General features: G+C 40.9%; 1 protein-coding gene across 2 annotated transcripts in view; it reads left to right on the top strand.

The window, feature by feature from the left end:
• Nucleotides 1-10,241: 10,241 nt before the first annotated feature.
• PROSER2 (proline and serine rich 2) overlaps nucleotides 10,242-21,286 on the top strand; it is a 67,046-nt gene continuing 56,001 nt past the window's right edge. The window contains exon 1 of one of the 2 annotated variants that reach the window (XM_049885085.1): nucleotides 10,242-10,427. The gene's annotated coding sequence lies outside the window, so the exon portion shown is untranslated. The other variant, XM_049885086.1, reaches the window with a different exon arrangement.

The following is a 21,286-nucleotide window of genomic DNA, read 5'->3' as shown; positions in this document are numbered from 1 at the left end:
ACTCCCACAATGGGATCAGCTGTGAGTAGCCAATCAGTTGAAAAGGAGTTTCCTTGGGGCTTCGGCCTGCATCCGAATATAAAAAGACTTTCTGGCTTTTTGCTCACTCTGGATCCTGCACTGCCTCCTGTTCTTCTGACCTCCAGTTCTTGGGACTTGAGCTATCAGCTTATCTGCCGATCTTGGGATTCATCGATCTTCACAGCCCATGGGTGGAGCCCTGCCCTCCAACCTGCCAGTCTTGGGTTCGCCAGCCCCTGCGGCTATGTGAACTGGGAGAAGCCTCTATCCTAATCCGCAGACTTGGGACGTTCCAGCATCTACAATCAAGTGAGCCATTTCTTTGATATAAATCTCTTTCTATATGTATTTATATGCTTTACTGGTTTTGCTTCTCTAGAGGACCTAGCCTAAGATAGCCAAGACATAACTTCCTCTCTAATCTGACCCAAAACTTAAGGATGCTCATTTTCCAAATTTTGAGTAAGCTTTTTACCTAGCATTGCAGTTAGAGGGCCAGGATAGAGGAACCACCAAGTAGGATAGTTGGCCACTTAGCGTAGTCAGTCTAGTCCTGCCCCTCTGCATTACAGACCCACACACTCAATTCTTGTTCCGGCCACCTAGACATGACCAGACTCAGCACTGAGCTATACTTGCATTTCCAAGTGGCAATATTTGGTGAAGAAGAGAATGGAAGAAACCTTATTGACAATGCTTTGACAAACTTATTTTATTTCAAGTTCTAAATTTCTTAATGAAACAAACTATCATGGATTGAATTGTTGTTGTTGTTGTAGGTGCCATCGAGTCGGTTCTGACTCATAGCAACCCTATGCACAACAGAATGAAACACTGCCTGGTCCTGAGCCATCCTTACAATCATTGTTATGCTTGAGCTCATCGTTGCATTCACAGTGTCAACCCATCTCACTGAGGGTCTTCCTCTTTTCCGCTGACCCTGTACTCTGCCAAGCATGATGTCCTTCTCAGGGGACTGATCCCCCCTGACAACGTGTCCCAAGTATGTAAGATGCAGTCTTGCCATCCTTGCTTCTAAGGAGCATTCCTGCTGTACTTCTAAGACAGATTTGTTCATTCTTTTGGCAGTCCATGGTATATTCAATATTCTTCACCAACACCACAATTCAGAGGTGTCAATTCTTCGGTCTTCCTTATTCACTGTCCAGTTTTCATATGCGTAAGTCCCTCGAAAATATCTGTAAACTTGACTAGGTCATGATTCCCTTGTATGATTCTCTACCATTTTACCTTCTGATGTGATTTCCCTATGTGTTGTAAATCCTGTCACTATGATGTAATAAGATGGATTAGCTGCAATTATATTAATGAGGTCTACAAGATTAGGTAGTGTCTTAAGCTAATCTCTTTTGAAATATAGAAGAGAGAAGCGAGCAGAGAGACATGGAGACCTCATACCACCAAGAAAGCAGCGCCGGGAGCACAGTGTGTCATTTGGACCTGAGCTTCCTGCACTGAGTTGCTCCCAGACCAAGGGAAGACTGATGACAAAGACCTTCCTCCAGAGCTGACAGAGAGAGAAAGCCTTCCCCTGGAGCTGGTGCCCTGAATTCAGACTTCTAGCCTACTGGACTCTGAGAGAGTAAACTTCTCTTTGTTAAAGCCATCCACTTGTGGTATTTCTGTTATAACAGCACCAGGTGACTAAGATACAAACTAAAAACCCATTGCTGTCAATTATTCCACCCACAACACTCATATTTCCTTCCTAGCGTGGCACCCATTATGTTGGTAACACAAACAGGGTAGGGCCTCACTGGGTCACCGCTCTTACCTGATACTTGACTTGAAGCCCTTTTCAACCCATATTTAAACCTTCAAAAGCAAATTTCAACTCCAAAAGCACTCATGAGGAATGTAGGTTTTACTGACGTTTCAGTGGGGAGATGGAGAAGGTTCAAAGGCACCTTGCATAGGAAACTTTCTAAAACACCCCTTTAAAAGTCTCTCCCTCAGTAGCTGCCTTATCCCCTCAGTCTCTGAGCCCCAGAAATCTCTCCAGCCACCACAGGCACCAAAGATTCCCCAAACCATTTTCATATCTTATCAGCTTTACATACTCCATCTATAAACTGAAAACTAGCCAGAGATCAGTAGATGCAAAATAAGTTGTCTTTAGCCTTATTTTTACCTTAATTTCTCCTCAAGCTTTATCTCTGAGGGGATGTAGTGCACCCTACCTGTTGTCTTTATTTACAGAATCACCTATATTATCTATTTGATGAGCCTGTTATTCACTAATAATAGTGAATAGATAATAAATGCCAATGTGCATAGCGTAGAGTCTGGCTTATATCAAACATTTAACAGGTATTTAATAGATGCATGGAAGGAAGAAGGAAAAATGATTGAGGCATTTCAAGGGTAACATGAAGGTGAAGTTTCCTGATTTAACAAAAAAGAAATAATCTACTTCTACAGATAAGGAAATTACAGCCTGGAGTTGTGTTTTTATTTTTTTGGGGGGGGAGGGGAGGAGTGACAAGTTTCGAGAAAAACTATTAAATGATGATTATTAGTGAATAAAAGGTTTATCGTCTGATTCTCGTCCGTATCTTCCCCAATCCCTGTTGTTGTTAGTTGCTGTCGAGTTGATTGTAATTCATGGCAACCGTAAATTCCATATAGACATGGAGCTTGTCTATGTTGTTCAGTTTTATCTCCTAGACCTTGCCCATCGTAACACTTGGCACGTAATAGGGTGCAAATATTTTTCTGAATGAAGAATGAATGGGCACCATAAACTCTATTCCTGTCTGGGCCTCCGTCACTTGTTGAAAAACAAAGAACATTTGTTTTTCACCAGGAATCTTTTGGCGTCTTGCTGCTCCTCTAGAGTTCTTATCATTAAATTTAAATATAACTTATTTACTGTTTTCTTTCCTATTTTATCTCTTTTAAAATGTTGACCTAAAATACGGACAAGGTAGCATGCCATGCATTTGCTTTCAGGAAGTGTGGAACCATTTTATTATCATATTTTAATAGTTTTTCTCTAAACTTGTCACTCCCTACTCCCCCCACCAAAAAAAAAACCAACTCCAAGCTGTAATTTCCTCATCTGTAGAAGTAGATTATTTCTTTTTTATTAAATCAGGAAACTTCACCTTCATGTTACCCTTGAAATGCCTCAATCATTTTTCCTTCTTCCTTCCATCCATCTATCAAATATTTATTAAATGTTTGATATAAGCCAGACTCTATGCTATGCACATTGGCATTTATTATCTCGTCTAAAAAATAACATTTGTTTGTGCTGATCACAAAAGTAATGTATAAAAAAAATTTTGTTTGTGTTGATCACAAAAGTAATGTATAGAAAAATTTATACTGACAGCAAAAAAACTTGGCTCTGAATCACCATAATTATAGCCAGAAAGAGTAACAGATTTTGATATATTTCTTTCTGGTTTTTCCATATGTATGTGTTTTCTATAGCTGAAATAGTAACTTATATACTATTCTGTAATGTTCTCTTCCCCCCCATAACAATATATTTAGGCAGTTTCTTGTGTTCATGAAAAATTGTTCATTTTCAATAGCTGCATAATATGTTTTTAAACTTTCACCTAATTTTGGATATTTTGATTGCTTTTAATTTTATAACATCATTAAAAAGGAGACAGTTTATGTTTTTATGCCAAAACGTTTGTGGTTATTTCTGATTATTGCTATAGAAGCCCTAGAAATGGAACTATAAGGTCACAGAATACACACATTTTTAAGTCTTTTGAAATGTTTCACAAAACTGCTCTCCAGTAAAGTTATATCAGCTTATGTTCCCACTAACAGTACATAAAATTGCACATTCTTTGCATTCCTGCTAATACTGAATATTAGAATAAAATGTTTTCTAATTAATAGGTGACACTGTTTTAAATTTATTTTTGAAATTGCTAGATAGCTCACTTTAAAATGCAATTACACATGCACGTGCATATATACATATACATATGTATATGTGTGTATATCCGTGTACACACACACACATGCACATATATATAGTTAGTACCATTATTGTTAAGTCAAATCAGTTACGACTCTTACAGATTCTATGTAAAACAGAATGAAAAACACTGCCCAGCCCTGTGCCATCCTCACAATCACCGCTGTGTTTGAGCCCATTGTTGCAACCACTGTGTCAATCCATCTCATTGAGGGTCTTCCTATTTTCACTAACCCTGTACTTTACCAAGCATAATGTCCTCCTCCAGGGACCGGAACCTCTTGATAACATATCCAAAGCATGTGAGACAAAGTCTCGCCATCCTTGCTTTTAAGGAGCATTCTGGCTGTACTTCTTCCAAAACAGATTTGTTCATTCTTCTGGAAGTTCTTGGTATATTCAGTATTCTTCACCAGCACCTTATTTCAAACACATCAATTCTTCTTAGGTCTTCCTTATTCATTGTCCAGCTTTCGAATGCATATGAGGCGATTGAAAACACTCTGGCTTGGGTCACGTACACCTTAGTCCTCAAGGTGACATCTTTGTTTTTTAAGAATGTAAAGAGGTCTTTTGCAGCAGATTTGCCCAACACAATATGTTGTTTGACTTCTCAACTGCTGCTTCCATGGGTGCCGATTGTGGATCCAAGTAAAATGAAATCCTTGACAACTTCAGTTTTTTCTCTGTTTATCATGATATTGCTTATTGCTCCAGTTGTGAGGATTTTTGTTTTATGTTGAGGTGTAATCCATGCTGAAGGCTGTGGTCGTTGATTTTCATCAATAAGTGCTTCAAGTCCTCTTCATCTTCTGCAAGCAAGGTTGTGCCATTTGCATATTACAGGTCGTTAATGAGTCTTCCTCCAATCCTGAGGCCCCGTTCTTCTTCTATAGTCCAGCTCCTAGGATTATTTGCTTAGCATACAGATTGAATAAGTACGGTGAAAGGATACAACCCTGACACACACTTTTCCTGACTTTAAACCACGCAGTATCCCTTGTTTTATTTGAACGACCGCCTTTTGGTCTATGTACTAGTTCCGAATGAGCACAATTAAGTGTTCTGGAATTCCCATTTTTTGCAATGTTACCACTAATTTGTTATATTTACACAGTCGAATGCCTTTGAGTAGTCAATAAAACACAGGTGAACATCTTTCTGGTGTTCTCTGCTTTCAGCCATTTTTAAAATTTTTATTTCCTCTTTGATGAAAATTTTCCATTCAGATCTCAATTTTCTTATCAATTTGTGTATACTCTTGAATTAAGGATATGATTTACTGTCAGATTTGTTATGGTTTTGTAGTCTCTTCTCTTTTTAAAAAATATTTTCAAAACAATTTTAATATTTTAAAATTTAAATTTAGTTGTCAGGATTTGTGTATGTATATGTATGCATGTACATACACCCAGGTTGTACTCCAAATCCCAAGCAATCATGAGACTGCTAGTACAAGGACTCTACTATCCTATCCAGTTGGGTCATACACACAAAGATACTTTACAAAGTGTTAACAGTTGAAAGCCATTATTATTATTTATGGAGTTCTGGTGGCGCAATGGATTAAAGCTTGGCTGTTAACCAAAAGGTCAGCAGTTGGAATCCACCAGCCACTTGAGAAATCTTATGGGGCAGCTCTACTCTGTCCTATAAGGTCGCTATGAGTCAGAATCGACTTGATGTCAATGAGTTTGGTTTTTGTTTTATTATTATTTGTAGATGGTAAACAACAGGAACAGATTACTTACAGGAAGCAACCAGTAAACAATACGAATAGATTTGAGTTGAACTAGTCCCCTCCACCCCTCCAAGTACCCTTAGCACCACAGGGGAGGAACCTGCTCATGTCTAAAAGGGGAACTGCTCACCCTTCCCAAATTACCCATGTCCATGTCTGTGTCACTAGGTAGGCATGCCATGGATCAGGTGTCAACAGGTGTCTCTTTCTCTCTCAGCAAGTGTGTTGGCAGTTCAGGTCAGATGTGGCGCAGCTGTGTTCATTCTCTGTCTCTGTGGCATTTCTTTGCTGGCTTTGAAGATCTGTGCTTATGGTCCAGCTCTCAACCAACAGCTTTAGCACAACCCTGGAGCAGCGCCAGGGTTAGACCATCATTACATCAGCTCTTGAGGCAAAACTGTTTTACAGGCAAGCCCATATGGTGTATGACCAAGCCTCTGTGGTTAACCTCTCAGCCCTCAAGAGAGCCCCTTTCTTGGCTCTTAAGACTAGCCCCCTCTTGGCCTTAGAGTTACAGCTCTCAGCACAACCGGGGTGTCCACCACTGCCAAAGTCAGGACAGTTCGGACCCTACACTGCCCTGCCCCTTGCTTTGCTCGGGAGTCTGCCTGCACGGAACTGGACTGTGGCTGCTTCCTCATTACAGGGCATCCAGCTCTGTTGGTGACCTCCTGCCCAGAGATGCCCAGCTCTGCTTCGTGGGCCAACTCATCCACAACCACCTTCCGCCCTGTGGGCTGACTTGTGCACTCTTGCTGGCTGCAGGCTCATGGTTTTCACCACTTGTGCCACACCAGTCTTCTATTCTGCTGGGCCGCTCTGAGATTTCAGTGTTAACACTTTAGTGTGACAGCCCTTGACACATATCACAGCTTTTTTATTTGGTTTTAGGAGGTTCTCAGCACAGGGACTCTGGGACCAAAGGACAAGCTCCTCTCCAGGTTCTTGTTGATCAGGTAGTCCCCACAAACCTCTGTGAGATTGGTGCTTACATAGGAAAACTCATTGTCAGTTTCAAGGCGTGGCTTTCCTAGCAGGATCTTAAATCAATCAATCCCTTAAGCAAGTAGCAAACTGACCAATCCTTGAAAGCCACTTAGGAGAATAGCAAAGCGAACAATCACTTCAGGTGAATTGCAAGCCAACCAATCATCTTGGGAGAATTGCAAACTCAGAGCCAGAAATGTCACATATGAGAAACACACTGCACCACAGAACTGAAAAATTTTGTGTAATCTGGTCTAATGATTGTTCCCTTTATGATTTTTCCATTTCTCTTTTCCCCCATCTTGAAGTTACATAAATATGCCTAAATTCCCACCTAGTTTTAAAATTGTTTAATGTTTTAAATTTCTTTTGGCATATAATGAAAGGTAAGGGCTTATTTTGATTATTTTTTTTAAAATTACTAGTTTTCTCAATTCCATTATTGACAATCCAGTCCTTTTTCACTTATTTGCAATGACCCCTTTATCACATATTAAAATATACCTATACTATCCTTTTCTGGGTTATCTATTACATATTATTATCTATTCCATTTAATATCTATTATAATTCTGTTTTAGTTATCTAGTATTGCTATTACAGAAATACCACAAGTAGATGGCTTTAACAAAGAGAAATTTATTGTCTCACAGTCTAGTAGGTTACATGTCAAATTCAGGGTGTCAGCTCCAGGGGAAGGCTTTCTCTCTCTGTTGACTCTGGAAGAAGGTCCTTGTCCTCAATCTTCCCCTGGTTGAAGAGCTTCTTAGGCGCAGGGACCTGGGTCTAAAGAACGCACTCTGCTCCTGGTACTGCTTTCTTGGTGGTATGATGTCCCCAACTCTCTGCTTGCTTCCCTGTCCTTTTATCTCTTGAGAGATAAAAGGTGGTACAGGCCACACTTCAGGGAAATTCCCTTTACATTGGCTCAGGGAGGTGACCTAAGTAAGGGTGGTGTTACAGTCCCACCCTAATCCCCTCAACATAAAATTACAACCACAAAATGGGAGACAACCACACAATACTGGAAATCATGGCCTTACCAAGTTGACACACACATTTTTGGGGGGACACAATTCAATCCATGACACATTCTACTATTATGCTTTAAATTAGTATATATTTATGTTTCAAAAATTGTAGGGCAATTCTTCACATGTTTCTTCATTTTCATAATTTTTTAGCTCTTTTCACCTGTTATTTATTCAGATAAATTTTGTTTTAGACTCACAGGGTATGTTAATAGCCTTATGGTACAGATGAGGATCTGAGGCTCAAAAAAGGTAAAGTAAGTAGCTCAAGGTAACACATCTCCAAAGTGGAAGGGGCATAAATTGAAATCGTGTCTTTTGACATCTCCCTTTTCAGCTCTAAAATGCTCTATTTTTTTAGTAAAGGAAACTCCTGAAATTTACTGACCAACCACTTTCCCCTTTCCTGTCTGCCTCCCTCTGGTGGTCACTACAGACATTGCCGTTTCTGAAATCAATTTTATACAGTAAGGTACTTTTTTATAAAAACACACCTTTAGCTTAAAACTTTTAGCTTAATTTTTTAAATTTTAACTTATACGAAGTTCATAAGAATAATTGTCTACTATTTGATGGTCATGTGTTACCAGCATTTTCTTCACAAAGACCAAGAAGAAATTTATTAAAAAGGCAAATGACTGTAAGGTGAAATACGGTAAATTGCATGGGTTTTTAAAGTAGTAACAATATATACAAAGACCTTGCAGATTTTTCATTGTTCCTTTTTTCTCCCTTGCCATTGCCTAAATACTTTCAGTAAAAAAAAAAAAAAAAGCTGTCTTTAAATCCCACTTCTAAATTCTTTTATTTCTTACCCACTTTCTTGCCTTTTAGTCCCTTTGTGTATGCTCCCTTGCCCCAAAGGTTTCAAGGGGCACAGCAGTGACTGGAAGCCAGTCTGTGCTCAGATAATCAAGTCGCGGGCCCTGTCTAGGTCTGCACCAGCCCAGAGGAAGGGCCACTTGTTTGTAATTCCCAGAAAGATTTGTTATGTGCTAGCAGCGCCTGGTCTCCTCCTTTCCCTTACTGCCCTTTCGTTGAAACCTTCTTCTTTGTATCATTTTCTTCCCTGTTCATTTCCTACCCCTGTTTTCACCTTTTTCCTTCCCCCTTATTCCTTCCCAAATCCCATCATCTTTCAATGTATTCTTTCACCTATAAGATACATGAAAATAGTTTAACCAAGCAAAAAGAGCAATAATAAAAACATACATACATATGAAGCACTTATCAAAATGCTTTTTTTTTCTTTATGTGAATTCTTTAAAGACAGGAGTTACCTATATTTCCTCTCACCCGTAGGTCTTTAATATTATTGAACTTTTATTAAGTCAATTCATGATAAATGCATTAATATTTAACACAATATGGGACAAAACTTAAGAGGAAAAGAACAAAACATAACCAGAACATTTAAGTCCATTATTCACCAAGGATTAACAACTGTCGGAACTGATTGCCCGGTGGGTTTGGTTCAGAAAGAGGGGGATAATAACACTTGCCTAATTAACTAGCATGTTGGGTAGATTAAAGTATTTTGTAAACATTAATTAAAGATGCAGGGAATTAGGTGAGGCCGATGTGTTATTAGAGAAAAAATTTTCCTCCTTTTAATCAGGTATCACTTCCTGGTGATGGCAGAGAAATGATCTAAGGACTAAGGAATTAGGGCTAGGCCCGAGTGCTGCCAGTGATTGTCTTTGTGTGCAACAAACCACTTATCCTTCCTCAGTTTTCTGTAAAATGGGTACAAAGACAAACATCATTTTTGGAATATAATGTCTGCAGTTTGAGTGTATAACGAACCCTACAATCAATGACACTCTAACTCTTGCTTTCTTCTTCCCTACAAAATTGCTCCACACTATGGAAACATTGGTAACCTTAACTCTCACCAACTTACGAAACTCTTTCCAGAAGCAGCTATAAAGCTTAGTAGATATTTCCACAGTGACAGAGTGAAGAAGAAAATAGCACTGAGCAATGAGGTCAAAGCTCCTGGATGAATTCCTAAAGCTCTCTGAACCTCAGTTTTCCTCCTCTGTAAAGTGGGGATGAGAAATCAAAAGATTGTTTTTAAGGATGAAATGAAATAAGAACTAAATGAAGGTATGTGGCTAAATATCTTGTCCGAGGGTAATAAGTGCTTAATAAATGGCAGTTATTATTATTATCATAAATATAAATAACCTTTCAAAACTGAAGGTAATTAATAAACAAAAACACGTCCCGTCTCACTCCGCAAATCCCTATTGCTTTTCTCCGAGTGAGTACTCGGAGACTGGAAGCCGGGAGAGGAGGGATTACTTTCACACAGATGGTCCCCAGTTGAAACCTCACACCGAGACCCAGGACCTCGGCAGAGGCGGCCGCGGGGCAGCCATGGCGCTGGGGCCTGTCCCTTTAAATGCCTCGGGCGCGCGCAGTTTGCGTTTGGAGGCTGGGTCTCGGCCGGGTGAGCGCGCGGCCGAGCGAGCGCGTACGGGCGAGCGCGCGGCGGGGTGAGCGAGCGGGGGCGGTGCAGCGCGCATGAGCGAGCGCGCGGCTGGGTGGCCCGGGACCGTCCTCCAAGCGCGCGAGCGAGGGAAGAAGGGCTGACTGGCTGCCCCGACGGCGGCGCTAGGGCTCGAGTCTTGGTCCGCGTGGGAACTTGCGGCCCCGGGGACGGGGCTCCTGCTAGGTGAGTGCGGACCTTTGGTTCCGGCTGGGTTTAGAGCGACAGGAGGGCGTCTGGCAGCCGGTCCGTTTGCCTGGGACGTCCCCTGAAGGGGCCGTGTGTGGAGTCTGTTGAGGGAAGCACTGGGCTCCCACGGTTTCAGGTGAAGAGGGGTGAGGACCCCGATCTCGGCGTTTTCCACGCTTCTCTTGTCCCTCCTTGCATCGATCTCTTGTCTCGTGCGCTCTCCCTCTCCTTCACATCGCCTTTCCCCCCGTCCCCTGGAACTTAGGGAAGACTGGCACAGCCCTTGAGGGGACAGTCGTCGGGAAGTGCGAGGCGACCCGCCTGCATTTCATACCTGAGAAACTTGTGGCCTGCTTTGGAGTTTCAGGGGCTCGTGTAAGACCAGGTCTGGGGCGCTGGGGAGAAACGCGTTGTTTTCCGACGCTGGGTGTTCCTGTGGGCGCACAGTGGTTGGGGGCGCGTTTTAGCCTTGGGCGCGGCGGTGCCCGGCTCTCCTAACACCCTTCCCTGCCCCCACCGCCTTTTCCCGAGGCCCTGACGAGGGACTCGTGGCGCCCCGACTTCCCGCGGCGGCGCTGAGCCTTCCCGAGACCTGCCCCTCACGCTGCGGAGAGGAGGCTGTGAGTCTCGTTAGCAGGAGGTAGCCGGAGCCACCTGTTAAATTTAGGGTGCTGCGCACAGTCATCGGGGGTTTTCGTCCGCCGCCACCCCTCGTCCCGCCCCAACAGGTAACTGAATCGTGCGGGAATGTGTAGGATCTGCCAGGGAACCGGGCGGGAGGGGTTAAAAAGAGAAGAAAACGTGGCTAATGTGATGCAATTTGACAAAAGACGATAAAATAAAAGCCAGTGTTTCTCCAAGACTCTGAAAGTTTCCCAGTATTGTTTTACGGAGTCTAAATTTAAGCAGCTAGCTTTTTTTTTTTTTTAAAAAAAACCGCAGGAACTAACTTCAGAAAACTTTTAACTCTTTGCCAGGACCTAGTTGGTGCACAGCAGAAAACTTAAAGTGGGTAAAGGAAAATGATTTTTGTGTCTCTTTCCCCTCTAAACAGAGCGGAACATTTAGGTCTTTTGCTGTAGGCTGTAGGAAGAAGGTTCCTTCGGACTCTCACTTTTAATGAAGGACAGTTTTAAAAAATATTTCTGAGAGGTATAGAAGCAACAAACCAGGTCAAGAAAAATGTTCGAATCCTTATGAGTTGGAATCGACTGGACAGCAACGGTTTTTTAATTTTTTTTTTTATGTACTTAGTGCCCCAGCATGCACTAAAAAGTTTGCCCTCTAAGTTCCATGTCTGAATGTTACAGATTGTTTTTCTAGGTGGAGGAGGTGTTTTCATTCATGCAGCCAATGTGGAAATACAAACAAATGCCCTATTTATTTGGGATTGGGTGGGCGGGATGGAAGTTGTCTGAAATCTTTCCTGCCAAACTTGATGTATGGAATCTTGTGTATTTTCTTGCTCAGACCAGTAGTAGCCATTTTTTAAGTGACTAGATATCTTCCTTGGGTCACAGCACTTTAAGTAAGCTTTTCTGTGGCAATTTTGGACTCAGACCATTTAAAAGTACAATATTTTCTCCATTACTAGAAATCAGAATCCCAGAATTCATGTGATAATTTAGGGGAAGCCTGAAAGAAGAGAGATACTTGTAAGAAAAATTGCTTATGTTTGATTCTACCATGGGTCCCTTTCTTGCAGTGGGGATTTGCCTCTTTGGTGCAGGCATGAGATGTTCACCCATTCACTCTGCGGTATTTGTAGACTGACCACCCACAGTGTGCTGAGGTAGTCATTGGGCATACAAACATATCTAGGTGACAGCCATATGGCCCAAACTGATTAAAAACAGATCAAGTAAGCCTTCATCAGGCCTGGAGATATACCTGGCCCTGGTTCCAAAGTTCTCAGACACCCAAGGAACCTGTAGTTGGTACCTTGTGTTGATGCTAAAGATCATCTCAAGTAACTACAAGTGGAGTGGAGCCTTGAAACCTGAAGGGAGAGAGCGGAAAGGTTTGGATGGAGTAGAGCTAAGAACAGGAGCCTCTGGAACAAAACGTTCAAGTCCATCTTATCTATATTGTTGTGGGATAGCCGCCAATGGCATCAAGCCATTTGTTAGGTGTGGAGGGATCCTGGTATTCCAGAACTTGAGCTCTTTGCTTCGATGGTGAAGGGTCAGCATTTTGTTTCAGTTTCCATTGCTCTTGCTGTTGGTAGTGGTGGTGGCTTCATAGGTGTCTGTGTGCTCAGACAAGTATGGGCTTGGCAATCTACCTGTGATATGCTGCTGAATTCTCCTCTTGACTTTTTTAGTGGTTCTGCTGGGCATTATAGAAAAGGCCTTTGTTCACAGTGACTCTGCGCCAGTGGTGCCAATAGAGTTGATTCACCAATAACAGCCTCTATGGAGAACCACAGTGAAGCTGCACCCATTTGTCCCCCTTCTAGACTTGCGGTATTAGTCTTGAAACCCAGGAGTATTTTTTTGTTTTTCTTAAGTAGGTGCTTGTTTTATAATCTTTGCTCTTGGAATTGGTGGCAAGGAATGTGTAGAGCAGAGCATTCTGCCTTGTTGGAGAGGGGTATGATAACTTTTTATTTATTTATTGTGCTTTAGGTGAAAGTTTACAAATCAAGTCAGTCTCTCATACCTTGCTGTGTACTCCTAGCTGCTCTCCTCCTAATGAGACAGTATATTCCTCCTCTCTACCCTGTATTCCCCGTGTCCATTCTACCAGCTCCTGTCCCCTTCTTCCTTCTCATCTCTCCACTAGGCAGGAGTTGCCCACATAGTCTCAAGTGTCTGCTTGAGCCAAGAAGCTCACTCCTCACCAGTATCATTGTCTATCTTATAGTCCAGTCCAATCCCTGTCTGTAGATTTGGCTTAAGGAATGGTTCTGATCTTGGGCTAACAAAGGGTCTGGGACCATGACCGTCAGGGTCTCTCCAATTTCAGTCTAACCGTTAAGCCTGGTCTTTTTATAAGACTTTGAGATCTGCATACCACTGTTCCCCTGTTCCATCAGGGATTCTCTGTTGTGTTCCCTGTCAGGGCAGTGATAGGTGGCAGCCAGGCACCATCTAGTTCTTCCGGTTTCAGGTTGATGGAGCCTCTGATTTATGTGACCCTTTCTGTCTCTTGGGCTCACCTTTACCATATGTCTTTGGTATTCTTCATTCTCCTTTGCTCCAGGTAGGTTGAGACCAGTTGATGCATCTTAGATGGCCGCTTGCTAGTGTTTAAGACCCCAGATGCCTCTCACCAAAGTGGGTTGCAGAACATTTTCTTAATACATTTTGTTAGGCCAGTTGACCTAGATATCCCCAGAAATTATGGTACCTAGACCCTCGTCCCTGCTATTCTGGCCTTTGAAGCATTTGGTTGTATTCAGGAAACTTCTTTGTTTTTGGTTTAGTCCAGTTGTACTGACTTCCCCTGTGTTGTGTGTTGCCCATCTCTTCCCATAAAATAATTTTTGTCTACCACCTAGTTAGTAAATATCCCTCTCCCTCCCTCCCCACCCTAGTAACTGTCAAAGAATATTTTCTTCTGTGTTTAAACTTGGTATGATAAGTCTTTATGACTGTATCTGTTCACACTGGACATTCCGAAGACTCTAGTATGAAGACTTGATTCTCTCTTGTATTGGCTTTATATCACCAAAATCATACATGTGAGCAAGTAAAATTATTTTTATAGGGCTTAGTTCGTATATTATGTTTTTCTCAATCCTTTCTGTTGTTTTATCCTCTGTTCCTTGTCTTCCCAAGAAAAAAAAAACCCGTTGCCATCAAGTGAATTCCGACTCATAGCGACCCTATAGGCCAGAGTAAAACTGCCCCATAGAGTTTCCAAGGAGCACCTGGTAGATTCAAACTACTGACTTTTTGTGTAACAGCCATAGCACTTAACCACTATGCCACCAGGGTTTCTGCTTCTTCTCTTAGTTGTCTGATTAACTTAATCTGTTGCGGCTGAATAAGTTCCGACTCACATTTTTCCTATTCTGCCATATCCTATCTGACTGATCCAAAGGCAAACATCAGTCTTCTTATACTTCTATTTTTGATGTGCACAGATTACATTTTATTTTTTTAAATTAACAGACTAATGGAGCCTGACGTAGGGAAAAAGAACAGTACTAAACTGGAAGCTAGAGAATTTGGATTCTGCCTCAGATTTCATTGCCAAATACCAGCGTGACTTCAGGGTTCACCACTTTAAATTTCTGGAACTTGGTTTCCTGGTCTGTAAAATTTAGGGTAGGACTAAATGACTTGACAGACCCATTTCAGACCTTGAAACTGGAGATTCTAAATTAATGATTCGCCACAGGTTTCCTTTATAAACCTAATTCTCTGAATGCAATTACTTTATTTTGTACAAATTACTTAAAGGGAATCTCTTGTGTAAAAAAAAAAAAGATATGCCTGTGCTCTTATATCTTATACACCACACTATAAAAAGACGAATTTGGTCAATTGCTGCCTTCCACAGTGGTGCCTTTGGCGTTTTCTATAAAGATTCAGAGGGTCTGAAGAGTTTCTTTAGCGAATATTTAAGTTTTTACCAATTAAGAATATAGAGGTGAATAGGGTATGCTCCCTGTCTCAAGAAACTTACGATCTAGTAACCCAAAAAACTAAACACTGCCATTGGGTCAATTCTGACTCATAGCGACCCTACAGGACAGAGTAGAACTGCCCCATAGTGTTTTCAAGGGACGGCTGATAGATTTGAACTGCCAAACTTTCGTTAGCAGCCTGAGCTCTTAACCACTGCACTATCAGGGCTCCATGATCTAGTAAAGGAGATAAAATAAATGTCAAGTATGAATTGATAACAAAGTCTTTTGGGACCAGAGGACAAAATATTCTATCAGAGGTGTCAGAACACCTACTGGAGAATGTAACATTTAAGCTGGACCAACATGGGGAAGATAATGGAAAATTAAACTGAAATAGTAGAATTGTGGCTTTGATTATCATGCTAAAGAGTTCAGGCTTTATTTTGGAGTATTGATCGGTTAGGTTTTTTAGTAAGGTTGTGATAGTAGATTTTGGCTTTTTGGCCTTGTATACTGAGGGGATAATTTGAAGTGAATGAAATACTCAGGGCTGATGAAGGAAGGCTAGAAATACAAAGATAACAGTAAAACCTGTGAAAGCCAGAACTTATATGAAGCAGAAGCCTGTCAGAGAAGGAAACCTCAAATGTTCCCCACTAAAATGGGCGATAGAAAAGTGGTAAGACTACATCCTGTCAAAGGCAGAAAACTTGGGAGACCTGGAAAAACAAGGTAGTCCCATCAAGTTCCAGCTCTCACAGGTTTCACTATATAAAGATAGGATGGTATGAGCAAGAGAATAGCACCCAAAAATATCAGATAGAATTACTCTCTTAGAAAAGATGTGAAAGTACTTTTCTAGAATGGAGATCTAAGGACCTAGCTCCAGCTCTGATTTGTCAAATCAACTTCAAGGCTTTGTAGCTCAGTTTCCTCATTTGCTGAAGATAAATTGTCCTCCACACAATCTAGATTTGCTCATTGTGCTCCTGCACAGATAGACAGCTTTATGAATCATGTATTTAAAATGTATGTGAGGTGAATATGTTGTGTATTAAACCTTTTTTTGTTGTAGACTGCCAATATGATTTTAGAGATATCTTCTAAGGGAAAACATTTTAGTTTTAACATATAGTAAAACCACACTTAAACCAAAATTTTATTTCAAGAACATTTTACTTTTTTACAGTGTTACTTATGAATCCAATTCCAGAAATAGGTTGAGCAATACAAAATTACTGATATTTACCTATTTTTGATCTATACAAATAACATCATATGGTTTAGTCTAAGAGTTGTGGGCCAGTTGTTAGATGCTTCCCTTTTCAACCGTTATAAGAATTTAGTCAGTGAACTTGAAAATTCACTTTAAAAATATGGTGTATTTAAGTACTGTATTTCTTAGTTAATTCTTATTTCATCAGGGTTGTTAGTTTTGTTTTTGTTTTTCAGTGTGGTAAGGTTTACAAGCCTGACTTCTTCAGCAGCCAGCAGCCTTTGTCGTTACTTAACTAAGTAATTATCAAACTGTAGTATTTTTTTCTTTGTTTTGTTTTAATTTTATTGTGGTAAAACATACATAACAAAACATATGCCATTTTAACCATTTTTAAGTGTACAATTCAGTGACATTAATTACATTCACCAAGTTGTGGAATCATCATTACCATCCGCTTGCAAACCAGGCATTCTTTCTTTCTTTCTTTTTATTATCCTTTAGGTGAAAGTTACTTTCTCATGCAAAAATTTATACACATATTGTTTTGTAACATTAGCTGCAATCCCTATAATGTGACAGCACACACCCCCTTTCCACCTCAGGTTTCTTGTGTCCATTTAACCAGTTCCATCCCTTCCTGCCTTCTTATCTTACCTCCAGACAGGAGGCACCCCTTTGGCCTGTACCTGTTTGAACTAAGAAGCACACTCTTCACAAGTGTTATTTTGTTTTATAGTCCAGTCTAGTCTCTGTCTGAAGAGTGGACTTCAGGAATGGTTTTAGTTCTGGGTTAACAGAGAATCCAGGGGCCATAGCTTCAGGGGTTCCTCCAGTCTTAGTCAGACCACTAAGTCTGGTTTTTTTTTTAAAATTGTACTTAAGATGAAGATTCACAGAACAAACTAGCTTCTCATTAAAACAATTAGTACAGGTATTGTTTTGGAACATTGGTTACCAGCCCCACGACATGTCAACACTCTCCCTTCTCAACTTCAGGTTCCCTGTTACCAGTTTTCCTATGGGCTTGTCTGATCTTTGGCTGAAGGGTGAACCTCAGCCGTGACTTCCATTACTGAGTTAAAAGGGTGTCTGGGGACCATACTCTTGGGGTTTCTTCAGCCTCAGGCCAGTAAGTCTGGTCTTTTTTTGTGAGTTAGAATTTTGTTCTGCGTTTTTCTCCAGCTCTGTCCAGGACCCTCTATTGTGATCCCTGTCAGAGGAGTCAGTGGTGGTAGCTGGGCACCATCTAGTTGTGCTGGACTTAGTCTGGTGGAGGCTGTGGTGGTTGTGGTCCATTAGCCCTTTGGACTACTCTTTCTCTGTGTCTTTGGTTTTCTTCATTCTCCCTTGCTCCCAATGGGGTGAGACCATTGGAGTATCTTAGATGGCCGCTCACAAGCTTTTAAGACCCAGATGCTACTCACCAATGTAGAATGTAGAACATTTTCTTTATAAACTATGTTATGCCAATTGAGCTAGATGTTCCCTGAGACCATGGACCCCACAGCCCTTAGCCCAGGAATTTGGTCCCTCAGGGAATTTGGATGTATCTATGGAGCTTCCATAACCTTGTCTTAGACAAGTTGTGCTGGCTTCCCTAGTATTGTGTACTGTCTTACCCTTCACCAAAGTTACCACGTATCTATTGCCTATTTCGTGTTTTTCCATCCCCACCCCTCCCCTCCCTGGTAACCATCAAAGATTGGTTTTTTTTTTCTGTTTAAACCTTTTCATGAGTTTTTATAGCAGTGGCTTTATATAATATTTGCCCTTTTGTGATTGACTTATTTCACTCATCATAGTGCCTTCCTGATTCATCCATGTTGTGAAATGCTTCACAGATTCGTCATTGTTCCTTATTGTTCGTAGTACTCCATTGTGTGTATGTACCATAGTTTATTCATTCATCTGTTGATGGGCATCTAGGTTGTTTCCATCTTTTTGCTATTGTGAACAGTGCTGCAGTGAACATGGGTGTGTGTATGTCTATTCATGTGACAGCTCTTATTTCTCTAGGATCTGTTCCTAGGAGTGGGATTGCTGGATCGTGTAGCGTTTCTGTTTCTAGCTTTCCAAGACTGCACCGTATCAACAAGCTCTAGTTTTGAGCTACTTAAAGGTGCTCTGTTTTCTCCCAGAGGGCTTCACAGGCAATACTTGAACTTCTAAAAATAGTAACTTCTTAACTGTTAGTTGAAATCATCTAGTTTTTTTTTTTGAACAAACATTTGGTTGTCCACATTTCTGAGAAAGGTGCTGAAAAACTCTTGTCTCTTCCTTACCTGTTAAAATTGGGATATGAGTTTGTGATCAAAAGCCTGAGTTTGAAATGATTGATTTGAATGATTTGTTACTGATTTCCTAAACGAGGTGGAAAGAGCCAAGGGTAAGGAAGGGAGCTGTATATACACTCACAGGTAAAAAAAAACAATTCCCATTCATCTTCCCTAAATAGGCCTAGCAAAGTAATTTTGGAAGATGAGGTTGAACATTTGATGCAGTGGATTAACTCAGCAGGAGGTCTTGTGTGAGCTTTGCTCTTTAGGTTTGGACTTAAATCTATTCAGCTTGAGATAAGGCAGACCTCTGCTCCTAACCTAATCAGGTATTATGAATTGTTGTTCTCATTAGGTGTTGCTGTGTTGATTTTAGACTTACAGTGGCCTCGTGTGACAGAGTGGAACTGCCCCATAGGGTTTTCTAGGCTGTAATCTTTACGGGGGAATCCTGGTGGTACAGTGGTTAAATGATAATGGCTGCTAACCAAAAAGGTCAGCAGTTCAAATTCACCAGCCACTCCTTGGAAACCCTATGGGGCAGTTCTACTCTGTCTTCTAGGGTCACTATGGGTCAGAATTCACTCAACAGCAACAAGTTTTGATTTTGGTTAATCTTTATGTGAGCAGATTGCCAGGCCTTTCTCTCATGAAGCCCCTAGGTGGGTTTGAACCTCCAACCTTCCAGTTAGTAGCTGAGCCCTTAACCATTGTGCCACCTGGGCTCCCTTGTTATGATAAATACCAATGCTAAATGAACATGTCATATTTATTTTTGTTGTGAGGACAAATGAAAAATTTAGCAAAGAACATTGAGCTTCTCAGGAAAAAAAGCATTGTAAAACAATATGGTATAATTATTATTTCCAGATAAGAAGCACTATATTTTATATCACCTAGAATACACTGGAAACCCTGGTGGCGTAGTGGTTAAGCGCTACAGCTGCAGCCCAAAGAGTCGCAGTTCGAATCCACCAGGCACTCCTCGGAAACTATGGGGCAGTTCTACTCTGTCCTATAGGGTTGCTATGAGTCTGAATCGACTCGACGGCCCTGGGGTTTTTTTTTTTTTTTTTGGTGTAGAATACATTAGTGTAGCACGTAGTCAGTGCTTTGGTCATATTTGCTGAGTAAACAAAAAGGAAAGCAACAAACAAAAGAACAGCTGAAACTGAAATTTTCTCTTATTAAGTTACCAAAGAATCCAGAAATGTAATAGGCATGTAGAATGTCAAATTTCTTAAATGTGACCTGAGAATAAAAATTAAAGTGTCTGTCTTTGTAAATATTTCATCAGATAGAGCTGTTTTCTTGGCTAGATTTTGCTTTTGTTGATGCTTTTCTGTTTGCTTTCCTGTGGGTCGTTACTTTTTGTTACTAGGACTTAACCTGCAGTCTAGTCAAGGTTGTTTTGAGGTAGGTTTACTTTAGGAAGGAGCCCTGGTGGTGCAGTGGTTAAGTGCTCAGGTCAGTGGTTGAAACCCACCAGCTAGCTGCTCCATGGGAGAAAGACATGGCAGTGTGCTCCCATAAAGATTGCAGCCTTGCAAACCCTATGGGGCCATGCTACTCTGTCCTGTAGGGTCGCTGTGAGTCAGCATCGACTCCTGGGCATCAGGTTTTACTTTAGGAGAGTCTAATTTTCATATACATTGGGTGATAGTTAACTGTTATAAGAAACATCTTGCGTCAGGGCCTGGTAACGCAGCCTACTTAGTTGAGGCCTCTACAGGTAAACCTGTTTGTTTAAGTGGAGACAAATCAATTACTTTTCAAGTGGCTTATGGCCCTAAGTAAATTATTGCTTCCTACTAATAGGTGAAACTATTCACAAAAGAGCCAATCTGAAGTCAACTTTGTTTTTCTACATTGCTCAGAAAGAGCTTTAAAAAAAAAAAAATCAAAGTGAAAGCATGGGAATTTTTCCAGAGAGGTAAAATTACTAGCCTTTTGATTTTTAAGTGTATTTAATACCCTTGAGTGCCAATAGGAGTTTAAGGCCCTAAATTCATACAGAAGACATTACAGATGGAAAAACCCGACCCAGAGAAAAAGCAAAATCATATTTAAAAGATGCTGAAGCATGACCACATCAACATTTTGAAACTCCTGAGCAAAATTAACTCTCTACCACTTGAATTCCTAACAACAACCAGTTTTGACCTGAGGGGTATTTTTCTTTGATCTTCAGTGCCTGAATACAGCCCTAGTTTGCCGAGTGAATATTTTTGAAAGCATTCTTTTCTTTCCAAGATTTTTGTTTTCTTGAAATTGAAGAAGAGCCCAAGCTAAAGAGTAGTTTCTACATATTTATTTTACTTGGCCTGTTTATTTATATGGAGGCCCATTTTTGAAGTTAATTTTGTTAATGGATTACACCTGTAAATACACACACATGCATTCATGTTACCTGTTAACCTTGGGAAGTGTTACTGGTTTAATGTGTTTATTGTATTTATTGATGCCAAGTTCTTAATATATATTATTTGAGAAGCTAAGTTAAACATCTCCCCTCTGGCTGCTTAAACCCTGGTGGCGTAGTGGTTAAGTGCTATGGCTGGTAACCAAAAGGTCGGCAGTTCGAATCCACCAGACGCTCCTTGGAAACTCTATTGGGCAGTTCTACTCTGTTCCTATAGGGTTGCTATGAATCAGAATCAACTCGAAGGCAACAGGCTTTTTTTTTTTTTTTTTTTTAATGGCTGTGCTTTAAAGTCACTCCCCTCATTCACCGCCCCCCCCATTTACCCTTGACTGAATTCCATAAATTGAAGGGGATTGT

The sequence above is a fragment of the Elephas maximus genome, chromosome 4 (assembly GCF_024166365.1).
Source record: "Elephas maximus indicus isolate mEleMax1 chromosome 4, mEleMax1 primary haplotype, whole genome shotgun sequence".
In the NCBI taxonomy this organism is placed as follows: Eukaryota; Metazoa; Chordata; class Mammalia; order Proboscidea; family Elephantidae; genus Elephas; species Elephas maximus.
The sequence above is the reverse complement of the archived record's forward strand: the minus strand, read 5'-3'. Positions and strand labels throughout refer to the sequence as shown.